Raw genomic sequence first — 6000 nt, 5'->3', positions numbered from 1 at the left:
TTGATTTTGGCTCAGGTCATGATCTCATGGTTTGTGAGTTTGAGTCCTGAGTCGGACTCTGGGCTGACAGCTTGGCTCCCTCCCGGATCTGGACACCAGGAAGGCATGAGGTTACTGTGCTAAGCGTGGGTCCTGGGCTGAGGGCACCCCGCAGGACTGCAGTCCTTGCTGGGGTACCTCCAATGAGCAGAGAGGCATGGCAGCCTGTCTGGACAGGACCCAGCACCCCTCGGCTCACCCTACGTCAGGGCTTCCAACCCTAACCTTGTCGGTGCTCCAGCCCCGCGTCAGCGGGTGAAGCCTGTGGACTCCTCAGAGGAATGGTGGTAAGTAGGTAAGTGGTAACATGCAAGCTAAGGGGGAAACCTATTGCATTAGTTTGCAAGGACTGCTTGAGCCACAGAAATGTGCAGCCTTGAAGTTCTGGAGGCAAGTCCAGGATCAAGGTGTCGGCAGGCCCGTGCTGTTGCCACACTAGGGAAGAGTTCGTCCTGGGCCTCTCTCCTATGTTTTTTCGTTTTTTTGATTTTGTTGTTGTTGTTGATTTATTTTTGAGGGAGAGAGACAGAGACAGAGCATGAGCGGGGGAAGGCAGAGAGAGAGGGAGACACAGAATCTGAAGCAGGCTCCAGGCTCCAAGCTGTCAGGACAGAGTCCGACGCGGGGCTTGAACCCACGAACTGCGAGATCATGACCTGAGCAGAAGTTGGAGGCTTAACCGACTGAGTTGCCCGGGTGCCCCTCTGCTGTCTTCTGATAGTGCCCTGGCCTGTGGGGTATAGCTTCAACATTCCCCGTGTGTGGGTCTGTGTCCACATCTGCCCTCTAAGGACACCAGTCAGATTGGGGTAGGGGCCCACCCTACTCTGCTATGACCTCACCCTAACTGATCACATCTGCAAAGACCGTCTTTCCAAAATGGCTACTATCTAAGGCACTGGGGGTTGGTGAGGACTTCAACATAGGAGCTGGGGACACGGTTCTGCCTGGAACACCTATGAAATATTTTAGAAACCAAACTTATAATCTGTACTTTTATGTCCATGCTTCTCTACTCACACATTAGTAACGTGATCTGGTGGCCAAAGAATTACTATAATTTGGACACACAGTCATGAGTGTGTGTAACTTCAAGGTATTTATGACTGTAATGCCATGAAAACATCCAGAGAGAGTCATGGAGGCTGCTGATACCAGTGGGGTGTTTCCCTACGTTCCCAGTTGAAGAAAGTGTTGTCATTAAGAGATTCTTAAAGTTAAGGTGTTAATTTTTTCCCCATTCAAGCGCACAGACCCAAATTCGATCCTGAATCCCAGGTTGACAGCTTCTGTCCAAACCCAAGCCCACAGCCCAAGGTGGCAACCAAGCAGGTGAAAAGCCAGAGCAGCTTGCTGTCCCCGCTGGAAATCGGCCCCGGGCACACCTGCCTCTGGGGCAGGGCACAAGGCCAGCAGGTGCTGTGTGGCCAGAGGCTGGAAGGTCAGGTGGGGCACCACGCTGGGGAAGCCAGCCACCTCCAAGGCCACCTGTGTTGTTGCAGAAGACTGTTCCCCTCCTGTGGGGCAGGGGCTGGGACGATGGACTTTGTTTCTTACTGCACGAAATACCCACCTACTGACAACCCAGAAGAGCTCTTTCTGAGCTGCCTCATTAAAGATAATTGCTGCTTGCAAGGCTCCTTCTTTCCCCAGCAGGATTTACATACAGCCTTGGGTGTTGAACAGGGATGGTCTCCACATGGCGTTGGGGTTGGTGGTCTGGGCTTGCCCCTCATCGGCTCCCGCTCTGGGAGGAGGGATAATCGGCCACCATTCCTGGCCCCGGGGAGGCTGACAGTGCTTCCCGTGGCCTTCCTGTCCACTTTTCCACATCAGGAACTACAACATAAATGCTCTGTCACCTTGAGACGAGGTTCCCAAGGACCTCATGCTCCATCAGTGATTGGCTCCCCTCCCCAAAGCTCCATCCCAGACACGGTCTGGCCCCTGGGTGTCCAAGGAACCAATGCAATTGTGTGTGCTGGCCAGAGACTGGGTGCAAATCCCACATCCACCACTGGGAGGATGGCAGCCATTCTCACTGCAGCCAGGCTCTCCGGGTACCCAGTGTGGTATTTAGTGCTTTACAGAACCTGACCTCAATTCCATTAGCCCTGCCATCACTGAATTGGGGACACACACACACACAGACCCACAGCCAGCTGGTTCTGCCCCCTGCCGCTACCGGTGTGAGCCCGTGGGGAGGAGCTTCAACCTCTTGCCTGGTTCCTCACCAGCAGGAAGCAGACAAGAATGCCCATCTCTGGGGTCACTGTGCGAATTAAAGGAGGCAATTATGCAAAGCGCTGGTCAGCGGCAACACAGAGGCTGGCACGCACATGGGGCCAGGCTCTAGAACAGGCCCGCGTGTCCCACGTCTGCAGCTCCAGAGAACGGGAGGCAGGTCGGCTTAGGCAGGCTCCTTCCTTCCTTGGCCTTCAGTATCCACCACTCCTTGATTTAGACATCCGCTGGAGTTGTAGCTGGCGTGTCCCGCCTCCCTTGGGAATGCGCAAAGGTTATGTGTGCAAGTTTTGGGGTGTGCCCTTAAAGAGGCTTGCTGGTCCAACGTCCTCTTCTCCCCTTCCTACCAGCTGGAATGCAGAGGAGATGGCAGGAACCGGGTAGCCATGTTGGGCCAGGAGATGGAAGCCTTGCACACAAGTTGCCAGAGCAACAGGATAGGAGACGGCTGGGGACCAATGCTGTGGAGCTATCCTGGCCTTGGCTCGCTTACACTCACACTGAGGCTGCATAAATGCGAAATACACCTTTACTTACCGTCTGTGCAGGCTGTCCTGCGGCCCATTAGGAGGCCGTCCCACCCCCTTCTGATGGCCACTGTCTGGGTCTCATGCCTGCAAGGTGGCTGGCTGTCATTGCACCACCGGGGCAGGAGTGGGCAGTATGAGGGCTGGGTGTCCCTCCCAGGGCTGTGCCTGGGGGCCGCGGAGGCAGCTGGGAGGGCATCTCTGCTCGGCTGTTCTAAGTGTGCCATCTTTTTGAGATCGACTCACTAGTTCAAGTGATGCTCGTTGAACCTGGTGAGAAATGAGTTGTGACACTCCTGGGGCATCTGAATCAGCTCTTCATGCCATTAAAGGTCAGTTGGGGTTCCGGGGGCCTGCACACCGCCGAGGTTCCGAGCACCCGCTGCCCTGTCCCTTCGTTCACATGAGCCACGAAGGCTCATAAAGGGACATCAGGGGACGGGAGCGTCAGAGAAGCCACCTTGGGCTAAGTAATGCTGGTCCCTGGGGCGATGACACCACCCTACCCCTCGACCGGGGCTCACAGAGATGAGTGCATTTAGAGTTCCCCTCACAGGGGCTTTTCAGGAAAGCAATCTGGATTCTGCTGCTGAAATAATCCGAGGAAAGGAACCTCTCATCTGGGTGCCGGAGGGTCCCTGGGGAGGGGGTCTCCGCACCCCCCAACTCACCAGAGGGGGAGACGCCAGTGAGTGGGGGGTAACTTCGAGCCCCGGCTAGTGGGGCAAAATCCAAGTCTGCCCGCGCCTTGGGTCCGAAGACTGGTCCCAGCACCCAGGGGAAGAAGATTTCAAGATTTTTCTCAGCTCTTTTATTAAGTTAGAAACAGAAGGAACACAACTCGGGGGACACACCACTGCAAGGCCCGCTGTGCTGTGCGCGAAGTGTGGTCACTCCACCTTGGCCGTCCTGCAGCCCGGGGCCTCTGGCGGGCGGCTTCCCCGCCACCCGCCTTCCTGGCCTCCCTGGTGGAGCTGCCTCCCGGAGCAAAGGAGGCCAGCCTCTGCTGCGGAAGGGCCTGCGGCCTCCAAGGGACCCGGGAACGCACTCCGCTTCCAGCTTTTCCCCAAGTGGCAGCCGATCGATGATGCCCAGTGCCCGGTGCTCTGGGGTGGGGGGCAACCTAGCCCCCGAGGTCCCTCCCCGAGAGATGCCCACAGGCCCAGCGGCAGCACAGAGGTCCTGTGAGGGGGCAGGGCGAGACCACACAGAGCAAGTGCTTTGTGATGTGGCCCCACCACCAGTTCAGCCCACTCCGGTGCCTCGGTCCTGAACCGGCCAAGTAGCACCAAGCGAACAGCAGGCAGCTGGCAGGCGGCTGGGGAAGCCACAGGTTTGGTGCAGGCCCCTTCCCCCTCCGGTGGTGCCCCGGGGATTGGCAAGGGATGAGCCAGAAGCCCGAACACCAGGTGCAAGCTGACCCCTCCAGAACCCCAGATACTGGGGATGTGTCAGTGAGGGACCCAGTGGCTGGGGAGGTGGAGAAATGAGCGAAGGACTGGCAGTTCTCTCGGGGACCACACTTGCCTTTTGCAGCTCAGGGAGCAAACCGGCCAGCTGGACGCTGAGGGTCACGGGCCTTGCTGTCCTCCATGCTGGTGGGCTCCACAGTGGGTGCCCTAAGGTGAACCTGGGGTCCCCAGCTCACACCTGCTCCTGGTCTAAGGGCCCGCACGGTCGTGTTGGGAGATGATGGGGTCATTGCCACCTCTTGGGACCGGGAGGCTCTGAGGGGGGCAGCCCCTGAGGGCACCCTCGTCCAACAGAACACGGGGCCCAGAGTCCCACTGCAATGGGGCATGAGTGTCCTTCTGCACCTGTCACAGCTGCCCTGACTGGGAGGAAGGTGGGGAGGTCACAGAGAGCACAGCCCCACCCTGGGGAGGGGTGCACAAGGGTTTCTGCTTTAACGCTGGGGGGTCTCGGGGCCATTTGCTAACGAAGTCCTGTAGGTGCCATGAGGTCACCCTATGGGTTTCTGCCCCCTACACAGTGTGTCTTCATTTCTCCCAGGTAGCTCTGCTCTCAGTCCTGGTGGACCCGGCTTCCATGAGGCCCGACACACCCCGTGCTGGGTGACATTACGGTCACAGCAGGGCGACGAGGCAAAGGCTGTTTGGTTGGTGCTGTGTGACCGCCTGGTGCCGCCCACTCCAGCCTACCCAGGGCTCCTCTCAGCCCCCCGAGCGGGGTTTGTGGCAACAGGCCACGACTCTGCGGATGTGTCTCTGCCCCAAGGCCGAGGGAGTCCTGGGGTCGGTTCACGCCCCTCTGGAAGGTCCTCTCCTCTGCAAACCACCTCAGAGAGGCCAAGGCCTCAGGCAGACACACAGGGCTCTCGAGACAGCTTCTCTTCCCTTGTCTAAAGCTCACAACAGCCCCGAGAATGCTGCTCCCAGAGCCGGTGGGGCCAGCTTCCGGCCACTTCAAGTGCTGGTGTGGGGCCGGGCCGGGCTTCCTGCAGTGGCAGACAGGGTCAGGGCCACTCTGGCGGTGAGGGCTGCGGCCGCGGGGTGGGGACAGACACACGGAGTCTGCAGAGGAAGAGAGGGAGGGAGGGAGACAGAGTATGAATCATGCCCACATGGTTCTGTCCTACCCTGGAACAGAGTGATAATCAAGAGGCCACTGTGAGGGGCTAGAGCCTGGGGCCCGACAACAGAAGGCCTGGGTGTGAGAAGGCAGCTCTCTCGTTTACCAGCACTGCAGCCCCGAGCCCTGGTCTCCCCCACTGGAACAGGGGAACTACCCACCTGTCCATTCAGCCACTCCAACCACATGCCCGGCACACCCACGAGCCAGCAGGTGCCACACTAGGCCCTGGGGGACAGGAGGGCAAAGAAATACAGCTGCCATCTCCTGGATCATCCCCCAGGTGGGAGACACTGCACGCTTGTACCAATAAGTGCATACAGTAATCACAAGTTGACGGAAGTGCTATGCATGAAAAACAAAAAATTATGGATAAGAACCAGGACTTTATTTTGGTGGAGGGTATGGGAAGGTGGCAATAATCTAACCTGAGGCGTGAAGGATGGACAGGAGTTTGCCAGAGGGGGAAACAGCAGTCCAGGCAGGAGGGACGGCATGTGCAAAGGTCCTGAGGTAGGAATCTGGCACATTTGAAAATCGAAATAAAGTAGGCCAGTGAGGTGGAAACAGCGAGGGGGGTAGACCTGGTCAGAGAGTA

The 6000-nt window shown here is 58.0% G+C and overlaps 1 protein-coding gene across 4 annotated transcripts in view; it reads right to left on the bottom strand.

The window, feature by feature from the left end:
- Positions 1 to 3598: 3598 nt before the first annotated feature.
- The window catches only part of KLHL25 (kelch like family member 25), a 34285-nt gene continuing 31883 nt past the window's right edge, over positions 3599 to 6000 (bottom strand). For all 4 annotated transcript variants that reach the window (XM_058736657.1, XM_058736658.1, XM_058736655.1 and 1 more), the window contains exon 3: positions 3599 to 5344. The gene's annotated coding sequence lies outside the window, so the exon portion shown is untranslated. The remainder of the gene's footprint in view (positions 5345 to 6000) is intronic.

Source organism: Neofelis nebulosa, chromosome 7, assembly GCF_028018385.1.
Source record: "Neofelis nebulosa isolate mNeoNeb1 chromosome 7, mNeoNeb1.pri, whole genome shotgun sequence".
Lineage (NCBI taxonomy): Eukaryota > Metazoa > Chordata > Mammalia > Carnivora > Felidae > Neofelis > Neofelis nebulosa.
This window is presented reverse-complemented; position numbering and strand designations above follow the sequence as displayed.